This window comes from Thalassophryne amazonica, chromosome 13 (genome assembly GCF_902500255.1).
Source record: "Thalassophryne amazonica chromosome 13, fThaAma1.1, whole genome shotgun sequence".
NCBI classification, from domain to species: domain Eukaryota; kingdom Metazoa; phylum Chordata; class Actinopteri; order Batrachoidiformes; family Batrachoididae; genus Thalassophryne; species Thalassophryne amazonica.
The window spans coordinates 33,105,339-33,119,035 of NC_047115.1; the positions used below are offsets into that span (position 1 = coordinate 33,105,339).

At 41.1% G+C, this 13,697-nt stretch overlaps 1 protein-coding gene across 3 annotated transcripts in view; it reads right to left on the reverse strand.

Annotated features, from left to right (window-relative positions):
• The window catches only part of pcdh15a (protocadherin-related 15a), a 707,751-nt gene extending 703,560 nt beyond the window's left edge, over nucleotides 1-4,191 (reverse strand). For all 3 annotated transcript variants that reach the window (XM_034185498.1, XM_034185497.1, XM_034185496.1), the window contains exon 1: nucleotides 3,735-4,191. The gene's annotated coding sequence lies outside the window, so the exon portion shown is untranslated. The remainder of the gene's footprint in view (nucleotides 1-3,734) is intronic.
• Between the last annotated feature and the right edge of the window lie 9,506 nt (nucleotides 4,192-13,697).

The window sequence follows — 13,697 nt, forward strand, 5'->3', positions numbered from 1 at the left end:
CAATTTCATGCGCACACGACAGATAAATCTCACTGCTTGGCTGACCATGAATCTTCTCGAGGCTGAGTGGCTGCACAGCATGGCACCGTTGCACCTGACATTGTTGGTGCTGTGGCCTTTACGTCATGCAGTGTTGAAATTTGTTTTCTTTTCCAAGTTATCTTTGCGTGACAACTGGGAAAAAAAATATATATATATCAAATATCTGTCATATCTGGAATGAGCAAGTAAAACCTGTTAAAAGAAGATGATGGCATTTCGGGCATTATCAACATGTACTGTGTTTTTAACCTTCAATATATGAACCTTTAGCTCCTTTCAACCTTCTTTCATGCCCCCTCCATCATCAGATTGTGTCCCACTGAGCAAACCATGACAATGGGCTGCCTATGGAGCAGGACATAGTCAGAATATCAATGCAGCACGGCTGGCCGGAACCAAGCTGCTCTTCATCTCTCATTTCTCAAATGTGAGCCTCTGGCTAGAACTGGCCTAACTCTAGACTGATGAACACATCCTGTTAAAGCCTTCCCTGCACATTTCTTGGATACTGCCCAAACCTGTAGCAAAGGTAAGTTGTTGGTGATTTTTTTGTATCTCATATGGATTTGTCAATCCAGTGTCAAAGATTAGGATCGGACTGGGTGAAGGCATATTTTCACTGATCACAATCACTTTTATGAAACACGAGTTTCACCCAATCCACCTGTGGTCTGTTTCAGAAACCACGTGTTGATGTTGGTCATGGCCACTCCTCTGTTCAATGTTTGCTAGCTCACCAGCAGTGTGGCTGGCCATTTTAGGAGAGAGGAGCCACTCCTCCCTCCCTGTCGCCCTCCATCCCTCCTCCACATAGAGTAAAATGATTGGCAGTTGGAGCCTTTGAACTCATTTAGCAGTTCTCTGTGTAGGAATAGCCAGGTATATGTGAATTCTGGTCCAACCATGTTCTTGATCAAAAGCATTTGAGCACCTAAATGTGATTTCAGGATATATATTTTTGGAAGTACAGGTACCACCTGCCATCTTGAAGAAAAAAACCCACTCCTACTCAACTCACAGCTGGTGAGATGAGTAGTCATGAGTGTTGCTGTCTTTTGGGAAGGGGCAACAGTTTCACAAGGAAAGACTCATGCACTAAACATGAAAATCTTGTGCACGAAACATGCATGCGCTGTCAGACTGAAAATGTAAACAAGGGACAGAAAAGCTCAGAGCACAGAGGGAGTTCAACCATGAAGCCACCAAACCTTTACACAAAATAGATGTGGACTGCTACATTACTGTTTAAAATGTTATTCATATACCTTTAACTAATATTACTAGAATTAACACCATAATCATCACATACCCCTTTCTTTGAAGTGAACATTACTACAATGCAAGACTAAGTGGAATTGATGAGCCATATCAAAAATGCAATTTGCTTACTTTAAAAAGTAAAAACAAAACAAAATTAAGAAGCAGCTTTAATTGGAGATTTTTGTATGCATTGCAGAGCTGTTGAATTGCCAACAATACAGTATATGTGCCCTGTGTGAGTGTAATATCTCAGAAAATACAAGTATCAGATCAGGACTTGGATTGGCATATATTCAAGATTAAATGGCTTGGATCATTATCAGTGGCAAAGAAAAAAAAAAACTGTTTGGGACAACCCTCTTATTTTGTCATTACTTTCAGAATATGGAACATATCCTGCATTACAGAAACACTTCAGATACATTTATGTATCAAACTGAATCCTTCCAGAAGACCTCATCTTGCCACTATTTCAATACAACTTTATGCTTCAAGCCCAGATAATAAGAATATAAAATGGACTTAATTTATAGAGTGAATTTCAATCTGATGCAGACACTGAAAGTGCTTTACAAAGCCTCATGCCATGTCAGGGTGCTGCCACGCAAGATCACCAACTGCACACACCATGAGCAACTTAGGGATTAGCAATGTTGCTCAAGGGCACCTTTTTGCAGGGCATTTTTCCTGGTGAATTTTTCCATATCCAGTGGGGTAGCTAATTACAAAACACAAGTGTCTTGGCCCAATACTGAACAAGTATCTGTTTGCTAGTTTACTGAGTTGAGGTAACATCTCATAGAACCACACTGATCCACAGACAGTTTCCAAATTCTGGGGCATGGACTAGAACAAATTATGAAGGATTTTGTTCCTTTGGGCCCATAGTAGCTTGGTGCCCTGTAGAGATGGACACAAATAAGTTGGAGGGCAGGAAAGAAAACATGTAGGTCATGTGTTTGCTCAGAATTTGTTCTGATGCCCATTTAGGAAATGCAAACAGTTGGGATTTGGAATGCTCACTTCAGTGCCAGTCTAAAGCCCTTTTGGGATTCTTCATGGTGTTTGAAGGTCTGTGCTGTGAAGTTGCGATACTCATATCAGTTTGTTGATCTCCAGTAAACCTTCACATTACCTTTTGCCATCAAAGATGAAACCGGACTTGTTGCTTTGGCGCGCACGCACGCACACACACACACACACACCTTCAACCGCTTACTCCAATTAAGGGTATGGGGGGGGTGCTGGAGCCTATCCCAGGAGTCATGGGGCGTGAGGCAGGGTACAACCTGGACAGGACGGTAGTCTGTCGCAGGGCCACCTGCATGCACGCCAACAGATAATTTCCAATTTCCAATCCATCTAACCTGCATGTCTTTGGATGTGGGAGGAAGCCAGAGAACGTGGAGGGAGCCCGCGCAAACACAGGGACAACATTCAAACTCCACACAGAAAGGCCGCAGGTGGGAATTGATCCACTTACCTTCTTGCTGTGAGGCAACAGTGCTAACCATGAAGCCACCATGCTGCCCCTGCTTTTGCACAGTTCAAATGAATAACAGTGTGTCACTGTGTCCAGCTGAAATGGTTTATCAGTTTAGAATTCATCACTTTCAGCCTATCAAGACAGTCTGACTGATCTTTGTCTGTTTTCCATGACTGGTTTAAACACTTTTATAGGCATGAAAGTTGTAATTTGGAGAAATTAAATCAAAGTTAAAGTGGTTTAAAGCAATTTGAAAATGCTTTACAAGACTTAAGGCTATTTGCAACTGTAGATAGTCAGTGTATTTAGATTTAAAATAAACTTGCTTGGGCTGGCAAATTATTTACAAAAATAATTTTGGTGGTGTCCCCATTGATTCAGAGAAACTGATGCCCATGATTTACTTTATTTTTTTACGTTTTATAGACAAATCATTCACCAGAAAACTGAATGAAATTATGTATGGGATGGACACAATCCTTGTTGCACCCCGAAACGGTCAGATTATCCATGCATGAGGAAAAACGTTTTGTTTTTTTTTTCCTCTCTAATAAAGCACACGCACCATAATTAACGCTGATACCAGATTTGCGCAACCTAAAACACAAATGCCAGAAGTACCGTTCGTTTTTTGTGCACATTCTTCAAGCACTCTCCGCGCGTTTGGAGCGTCGGTTCGCCACTGTAGATAAGGTGGTATGTGGGTGTAAACGGGGCACGATCCGCGTGTAAATCTACACAACATAAAGCATAATAACTCACTCCCACAAACCTACATGTGCGTCGTTCTCGGGTACTATTTATAGGGTTGGCGCACGTAGCGCGCTCCAGTAACACGTTCCAAGCAGAAACTTCAGTATTCAGGATGAGGATTTCTCTCTGATGCAGTTATTTAATTAATCCCACCACCAAAACTCAGCAGTGAGCGTAATGAAGTCGTCCTTACCTCACGGGCGAGTTCGCTGTAATCCAAGTGCAGCAAAGGTCATTGCGCAAATATTCAGAGGACAAGATGCAGATATGAAGAGACGAAGGTGTGCTGAAACAAACAAACAAAAAAAAACTAATCCTGATCTCTGTCTTTCAGGCGTTGTCAACCATCTAATCTTCACATGAGGAGGGATCGGAGCCTCCTGGGCGCGCAGAGGCTCGGATTCGAATCACCAAAAGCCGAGGGGTTTTACGCGTTTACTTTACGCAGCAGCAAAGTTCTTCGTGTTTCTTTTTTTCCAGGCGAACGTGGGAAAACGTCTTCCACGAGAAGTCGGCGCGGTCTGCTACCATTGCTTGACAGGTGGCAAATCCAACCTGGAGGGTGGGGGGGAAGAAATTCTCACATCATCTGTAGGATGTGGAGTCTGAGCCGCACAGAGGTTCTCTGTGCGCATTAACCCGTCATTTTGCTCCTTCCCATTTCTTGCGCTTTGGCGCCACCCAAAGTGTTTTTTTTTCCTTATCTTGGAACATGTTCCGTAACAGTGCATTATATAAGTTATACAATAATTTAACAACCGTTTCTGCTGTTATACTAACATTCATCAGAGCATCCACTGAATTATATATGTGACCTAAATGGAATCTATTTAATTGTTTATGGAGACCAGCTGAGCCTTGTATCTAAATCAAATCAAATCAAATCAATTTCATTTATATAGCGCCAAATCACAACAAACAGTTGCCCAAAGGCACTTTATATTGTAAGGCAAAGTCATACAATAACCACAGAAAAACCCCAACTGTCAAAACGACCGCCTGTGAGCAAGCACTTGGCGACAGTAGGAAGGAAAGACTCCCTTTTAACAGGAAGAAACCTCCAGCAGAACCAGGCTCAGGGAGGGGCAGTCTTCTGCTGGGACTGGTTGGGGCTGAGGGAGAGAACCAGGAAAAAGACATGCTGTGGAGGGGAGCAGAGATCAATCACTAATGATTAAATGCAGAGTGGTGCATACAGAGCAAAAATAGAAAGAAACACTCAGTGCATCATGGGAACCCCCCAGCAGTCTAAGTCTATAGCAGCATAACTAAGGGATGGTTCAGGGTCACCTGATCCAGCCCTAACTATAAGCTTTAGCAAAAAGGAAAGTTTTAAGCCTAATCTTAAAAGTAGAGAGGGTGTCTGTCTCCCTGATCCGAATTGGGAGCTGGTTCCACAGGAGAGGAGCATGAAAGCTGAAGGCTCTGCCTCCCATTCTACTCTTACAAACCCTAGGAACTACAAGTAAGCCTGCAGTCTGAGAGCGAAGCGCTCTATTGGGGTGATATGGTACTACGAGGTCCCTAAGATAAGATGGGACCTGATTATTCAAAACCTTATAAGTAAGAAGAAGAATTTTAAATTCTATTCTAGAATTAACAGGAAGCCAATGAAGAGAGGCCAATATGGGTGAGATATGCTCTCTCCTTCTAGTCCCTGTCAGTACTCTAGCTGCAGCATTTTGAATTAACTGAAGGCTTTTCAGGGAACTTTTAGGACAACCTGATAATAATGAATTACAATAGTCCAGCCTAGAGGAAATAAATGCATGAATTAGTTTTTCAGCATCACTTTGAGACAAGACCTTTCTGATTTTAGAGATATTGCGCAAATGCAAAAAAGCAGTCCTACATATTTGTTTAATATGCGCATTGAATGACATATCCTGATCAAAAATGACTCCAAGATTTCTCACAGTATTACTAGAGGTCAGGGTAATGCCATCCAGAGTAAGGATCTGGTTAGACACCATGTTTCTAAGATTTGTGGGGCCAAGTACAATAACTTCAGTTTTATCTGAGTTTAAAAGCAGGAAATTAGAGGTCATCCATGTCTTTATGTCTGTAAGACAATCCTGCAGTTTAGCTAATTGGTGTGTGTCCTCTGGCTTCATGGATAGATAAAGCTGAAAATCATCTGCGTAACAATGAAAATTTAAGCAATGCTGTCTAATAATACTGCCTAAGGGAAGCATGTATAAAGTGAATAAAATTGGTCCTAGCACAGAACCTTGTGGAACTCCATAATTAACCTTAGTCTGTGAAGAAGATTCCCCATTTACATGAACAAATTGTAATCTATTAGATAAATATGATTCAAACCACCGCAGCGCAGTGCCTTTAATACCTATGGCATGCTCTAATCTCTGTAATAAAATTTTATGGTCAACAGTATCAAAAGCAGCACTGAGGTCTAACAGAACAAGCACAGAGATGAGCCCACTGTCTGAGGCCATAAGAAGATCATTTGTAACCTTCACTAATGCTGTTTCTGTACTATGATGAATTCTAAACCCTGACTGAAACTCTTCAAATAGACCATTCCTCTGCAGATGATCAGTTAGCTGTTTTACAACTACCCTTTCAAGATTTTTTGAGAGAAAAGGAAGGTTGGAGATTGGCCTATAATTAGCTAAGATAGCTGGGTCAAGTGATGGCTTTTTAAGTAATGGTTTAATTACTGCCACCTTAAAAGCCTGTGGTACATAGCCAACTAATAAAGACAGATTGATCATATTTAAGATCAAAGCATTAATTAATGGTAGGGCTTCCTTGAGAAAGAGAAAGAGTCTAACCAAATACCGGCATCACTGAAAGCAGCCAAAGAGAACGATGCGTCCTTGGGATGGTTATGAGTAATTTTTTCTTTAATAGTTAAAATTTTATTAGCAAAGAAAGTCATGAAGTCATTATTAGTTAAAGGAATACTCGGCTCAATAGAGCTCTGACTCTCTCAGCCTGGCTACAGTGCTGAAAAGAAACCTGGGGTTGTTCTTATTTTCTTCAATTAGTGATGAGTAGTAAGATATACTAGCTTTACGGAGGGCTTTTTTTATAGAGCAACAGACTCTTTTTCCAGGCTAAGTGAAGATCTTCTAAATTAGTGAGACGCCATTTCCTCTCCAACTTACGGGTTATCTGCTTTAAGCTGCGAGTTTGTGAGTTATACCACAGAGTCAGGCACTTCTGATTTAAGGCTCTCTTTTTCAGAGGAGCTACAGCATCCAAAGTTGTCCTCAATGAGGATATAAAACTATTGACGAGATAATCTATCTCACTCACAGAGTTTAGGTAGCTACTCTGCCCTGTGTTGGTATATGGCATTGGAGAACATGAAGGAATCATATCCTTAAACCTACTTGTAGTTACAGCGCTTTCTGAAAGACTTCTACTGTAATGAAACTTATTCCCCACTACTGGGTAGTTCATCAGAGTAAATGTAAATGTTATTAAGAAATGATCAGACAGAAGGGGGTTTTCAGGGAATACTGTTAAGTCTTCAATTTCCATACCATAAGTCAAAACAAGATCTAAGGTATGATTAAAGTGGTGGGTGGACTCATTTACATTTTGAGCAAAGCCAATCGAGTCTAACAATAGATTAAATGCAGTGTTGAGGCTGTCATTCTCAGCATCTGTGTGGATGTTAAAATCGCACACTATAATTATCTTATCTGAGCTAAGCACTAAGTCAGACAAAAGGTCTGAAAATTCACAGAGAAACTCACAGTAAAGACCAGGAGGACGATAGATAACAACAAATAAAACTGGTTTTTGGGACTTCCAATTTGGATGGACAAGACTAAGAGACAAGCTTTCAAATGAATTAAAGCTCTGTCTGGGTTTTTGATTAATTAATAAGCTAGAGTGGAAGATTGCTGCTAATCCTCCGCCTCAGCCCGTGCTACGAGCATTCTGGCAGTTAGTGTGACTCGGGGGTGTTGACTCATTTAAACTAACACATTCATCCTGCTGTAACCAGGTTTCTGTAAGGCAGAATAAATCAATATGTTGATCCATTATTATATAATTTACTAACAGGGACTTAGAAGAGAGAGATCTAATGTTTAATAGACCACATTTAACTGTTTTAGTCTGTGGTGCAGTTGAAGGTGCTATATTATTTTTTCTTTTTGAATTTTTATGCTTAAATAGATTGTTACTGGTTGTTGGTGGTCTGGGAGCAGGCACCGTGTCTACGGGGATGGGGTAATGAGGGGATGGCAGGGGGAGAGAAGCTGCAGAGAGGTGTGTAAGACTACAACTCTGCTTCCTGGTCCCAACCCTGGATAGTCACGGTTTGGAGGATTTAAGAAAATTGGCCAGATTTCTAGAAATGAGAGCTGCTCCATCCAAAGTGGGATGGATGCCGTCTCTCCTAACAAGACCAGGTTTTCCCCAGAAGCTTTTCCAATTATCTATGAAGCCCACCTCATTTTTTGGACACCACTCAGACAGCCAGCAATTCAAGGAGAACATGCGGCTAAACATGTCACTCCCGGTCCGATTGGGGAGGGGCCCAGAGAAAACTACAGAGTCCGACATTGTTTTTGCAAAGTTCCACACCGATTCAATATTAATTTTAGTGACCTCCGATTGGCGTAACCGGGTGTCATTACTGCCGACGTGAATTACAATTTTACCAAATTTACACTTAGCCTTAGCCAGCAGTTTCAAATTTCCTTCAATGTCGCCTGCTCTGGCCCCCGGAAGACAATTGACTATGGTTGCTGGTGTCGCTAACTTCACATTTCTCAAAACAGAGTCGCCAATAACCAGAGTTTGATCCTCAGCAGGTGTGTCGCCGAGTGGGGAAAAACGGTTAGAGATGTGAACGGGTTGGTGGTGTACACGGGGCTTCTGTTTAGGACTACGCTTCCTCCTCACAGTCACCCAGTCGGCCTGCTTTCCCGGCTGCTCGGGATCTGCCAGGAGGGAACTAACGGCGGCTAAGCTACCTTGGTCCGCACCGACTACAGGGGCCTGGCTAGCTGTAGGATTTTCCAAGGTGCAGAGCCGCGTCTCCAATTCGCCCAGCCTGGCCTCCAAAGCTACAAATAAGCTACACTTATTACAAGTACCATTACTGATAAAGGAGGCCGAGGAATAACTAAACATTTCACACCCAGAGCAGAAACGTGCGGGAGAGACAGGAGAAGCCGCCATGCTAAACTGGCTAAGAGCTAAGAGCTAGTAGCTGTGCTAAGCTAGCGGATTCCTAAAAACACGCAAAGTGAATAATGTGTAAATAATTTAGAGGTGATTCAGCAGAGGGAGTGCTTTAGTTAAGGCACATGAAGATTACACTGTGAAACAAATCGTTATCTAGTTAACTAGATCAATCTAACTGCGCAGATTAAACAGCTAACAGATACAGCAAAACACCGCTGTGCTCCGGAACAGGAAGTGATACAATACCGCAGTGAGAGCCAACCACCAGTAGAGGTCAGTAACCAGACCAGACCAGATCTACAGTTGTGTAATTTATGGATTGAATAAAAGGAACCATACCCATCTCGGTGTTGTCTTTTCAGGTAAGATGAATGAAAAATAAGTGCGGTGACCTCAGGGTTACATCTCTGCTGTTTTTGGGTGAGATTGTTCTGTTGGCTTCATCAGACAGTGACCTCTGATGTGCACAGGACAAGTCTGAGGCCGAGTGTGAAGCAACTGGGATCAGAATCAGCACCTCCAAATGTGAGACCATGGTCCTCTGTCAGAAAAGAGTGGATTGGCTGCTCTGGGTCAGGGAATAGTTACTACCCCAAGTAGAGGAGTTCAGTGTGGGGGTCACGAGTGGGGGTAAGATGGAGAGTGAAATCGATAGATTGGTACTGCATCTGATGCTGTGCTCCACCATTTTGTTGAAGAAAAAGCAGACCCAAAAGGTGAAATTCTCCATTTACCAGTTTATCCTATCTATCGTCTATGCAATGAGCTTTTTGGGAATGACGAAAGAACAAAATTGCAGATACAAGCAGTGGAAATGAGGTTCCTCCGCCGGGTATCTGGGTTCACACAGCCAGGAGGAACTGAGAAGAGCTGCTGCTTCTGCACATCGAAAGAAGCAGTGGAGAAGTTTCTGGCATCTGCTGGGGATGCCCCATGTGATTGTCCCCCAAGGGAGGATTTTCATGCATGTCAAACAGAGGGGGCTCACACTGAAGGGATTATATTTCCCGACAGGCTGGGGGATGCTTCAAAATCCCTCAGAAGAGTTAGAGGGCATGAGAATAGAGAAGTGTGGGATGAGTTGCTTGGTCTTCTGCAACCATGACCCAGACCCCTATAAGTAGCAGAAAAAGCATGAAAAACATGAAGTAATATTCATTCATTCATTTTCAGTTACTTATCCAGGTCCAGGTCACAGTGGCAGCAGATCAAGCAGCTCATCCCACACTTCCCTGTCCTTGGCCAAGTCCTGTAACTCTTCCAGAGGGATCCCAAAGCGTTCCCAAGCCAGTTTGGAAATATAATCTCTCCAGCATGTCCTGGGTCTTCCCATGCAGTGCATCCAGAAAGTATTCACAGCGCTTCACTTTTTCCGCATTTTCTTACGTTACAGCCTTCTTCCAAAATAGAGTACATTCATTTTTCCCCCTCAAAAATTCTACTCACAACACCCCATAATGACATGAATCATTATGAATGAATAATGACATGAATCACAAATCCAACAAGACCAAGCATTCATGATATGCACACTCTTAAGGCTATGAAATTGGGCTATTAGAAAAAAAAAAAGGAGAAAAGGGGGTGTTCACAATAATAGTAGCATCTGCTGTTGACGCTACAAACTCAAAACTATTATGTTCCAACTGCTTTTTTAGCAATCCTGTGAATCACTAAACTAGCATTTAGTTGTATAAACAGTTTTTCATGATTTCTTCACATCTGCGAGGCATGGAGTCAACCAACTTGTAGCACCTTTCAGCTGTTATTCCACTCCAAGATTCTTTAACAACATTCCACAATTCATTCACATTTCTTGGTTTTGCTTCAGAAACAGCTTTTTTGATGTCACTCCAAAAGTTCTCTATTGGATTTAGGTCCGGGAATTGGGCAGGCTCAAAAACAATTTTGTTGGTTTGGAACCAAGATTATGCTCGTTTACTAGTGTGTTTGGGGTCATTGTCTTGTTGAAACACCAATTTCAAGGGCATGTCCTCTTCAGCATAAGGCAACATGACCTCTTCAAGTATTTTGACATATCCAAACTGATCCATGATACCTGGTATGCGATATATAGGCCCAACACCATAGTAGGAGAAATATGCCCATATCATGTTGCTTGCACCACCATGCTTCACTGTCTTCACTGTGAACTGTGGCTTGAATTCAGAGTTTGGGGGTCATCTCACAAACTGTCTGTGGCCCTTGGACCCAAAAAGAACAATTTTACTCTCATCAGTCCACAAAATATTCCTCCATTTCTCTTTAGGCCAGTTGATGTGTTCTTTGGCAAATTGTAACCTCTTCTGCACATGTCTTTTATTTAACAGAGGGACTTTGCGGGGGATTCTTGCAAATAAATTAGCTTCACACAGGCGTCTTCTAACTGTCACAGCACTTACAGGTAACTCCAGACTGTCTCTGATCATCCTGGAGCTGATCAATGGGTAAGCCTTTGCCATTCTGGTTATTCTTCTATCCATTTTGATGGTTTTCTATTTTCTTCCACGCGTCTCTGTTTTTTTTTTGTCCATTTTAAAGCATTGGAGATCATTGTAGATGAACAGCCTATAATTTTTTTGCACCTGCGTATAAGTTTTCCCCTCTCCAATCAACGTTTTAATCAAACTACGCTGTTCTTCTGAACAATGTCTTGAACATCCCATTTTTCTCAGGCTTTCAAAGAGAAAAGCATGTTCAACAGGTGCTGGCTCATCCTTAAATAGGGGACACCTGATTCACACCTGTTTGTTCCACAAAATTGATGAACTCTGACTGAATGCCACACTATTATTGTGAACACCCACTTTTCTACTTTTTTTTTTTTTTTTTACTAATAGCTCAATTTCATAGCCTTAAGAGTGTGCATATCATGAATGCTTGGTCTTGTTGGATTTGCGAGAATCTGCTGAATCTACTGGTACCTTGTTTCCCATGTAACAATAAGAAATATACTCAAAACCTGGATTAATCTTTTTAGTCACATAGCACTACTATTATTCTGAACACTACTGTAAGTAAGTATTCACACTCTTTGCTTAATACTCTGTTGATGCCCCTTTGGAAGCAGTTACAGCCTTAAGTCTTCTTGAATATCATGTCACAGGCTTGGCACTCCTAACTTTGGCCAGTTTTGCCAATTCCTCTTTGCAGCAACTCTCAAGCTCCACCAGGTTGGATGGGGAACATCAGTGCACAGCCATTTTCTGATCTCTCCAGTGTTGTTCAATCAGATTCAGGTCTGACCTCTGGCTGGGCTACTCAGACATTCACAGAGTTGTGCTGAAGCCACTCTGATATCTTGGCTGTGTGCTTAGGGTCATTGTCCTGCTGAAAGATAAACCATGGCAAAGGCTGTGAATACTTATGTACATGCGATAACTTAGTGGTTTAAAAAAAAAAAAATTATATATATATATATATATATAAATTTGCAACAATCTCAAAAACCTTCATGTTGTCATTAGGGGGTATTGTGTTTAGAATTTTGAGGGGAAAAATTTATTTCATCCATTTTGGAATGAGGCTGCAACATAAAATGCAGAAAAAGTGAAGCACTGAATACTTTCCAGATGTACTGTATAATAATAATTATACAGTAATAATAGTAATAATAATAATCATCCCATCAAATTGTATTTGTATATCCTCAAATCACAAATTTAACACGTGCTGGAAAAATTAACAATCAAATTAGGTGCTCACTTTATATATATATATATATATATATATATATATATGAAAAAGATTGCAGTTTATGAGATATGAAATAAAATACAGAAAAAATATGAGCACACAGATGGATAGATTGGTGGAATATATAGTACATCTTAAAAAGACATGAAAGCCAAATATATACATGTAATTTGGCCCATCTATCCATCTGTGTGTTCATGTTTTTATGGATTTTATTTCATATCTCACAAACTGCAGTCTTATGTTTTGGTGTCAAATTCTTTGCAAGCTACAACTTTCTCTACATGGTTTTGGAATAGTTTGTGAGAAACGGAAGCCTGGATTTATGGAACTGAAGATAATTCATATTTGAATTTGCCTGAAGGCCTTCAACATGGGTGTTCTGTCAGGTCCAACTCGGAAGTGATCCAGAGGTAGAGCTAGAAAATTCCAGAGGGACCTGGAACCACCTTGTGGTCCTCCTGGAGGATGCAGTGGGGAGAAAGAGGTCTCCCCCTGTACGTTTATGCTCTTCATCTAAATGGAAATGTTTTAAACAACCAACAAGAAGCAATTCACATTTTTCTTCCTTTAAAAGTACAAAGCAGCTTGACATCCAGTTTTGTATTGTAACAGGTATTCAGGTCATGATGTTCTCTCAAAATGTGTGTATAATAACATATAATTTGACCAAAGAGGTACTGTATGTTCCTGTTTATACGTCCTTGATGTTACGTCTGTTTTGTGTTTTTTTTTTTCTCCATTATGCTTCTGCCTGTTTCCAGTCCTGAATGTTGGTTTGAAGGTGTTAAGGAGGAGAGGGAAGAAATCATTCTATAGCATGACATACTTTATCGCCTGCTGAATTCATGTTTGTGTAAGAAGGAGTCCACATGCTGTATATGTAAACATTTTACATGACACTTATCCATCAGAAAGCCCAACACTGATACTTTGTTTCCATCATTACTGCAAATCTCGCTAAGCGTAGTGAAATATCCTTGGTGTCAGAGCACATTAGCTTTAAGTGCTGATTCTGCATGAGACTGTATGCTATATGGAAGGGGTTCCTTGATTTTGTTTTGTACTGATCCCATGTAAGCTCTGCAAACGACAAACTTCCAACTTACCACACACAAATTAATCAGCATTTTTCTCCATTCAAATTTGTTCCTATAAATCTATGGCTAAAAGCAAATTGGTTTTGAATCTCAGAACAAATGACACCAGCATGGGTCACTAAGAATGTTTGCCATCAGCATCACAAAGAGTATCACTTATAATTAAGCACATTTTGTGTTCTGCTGTT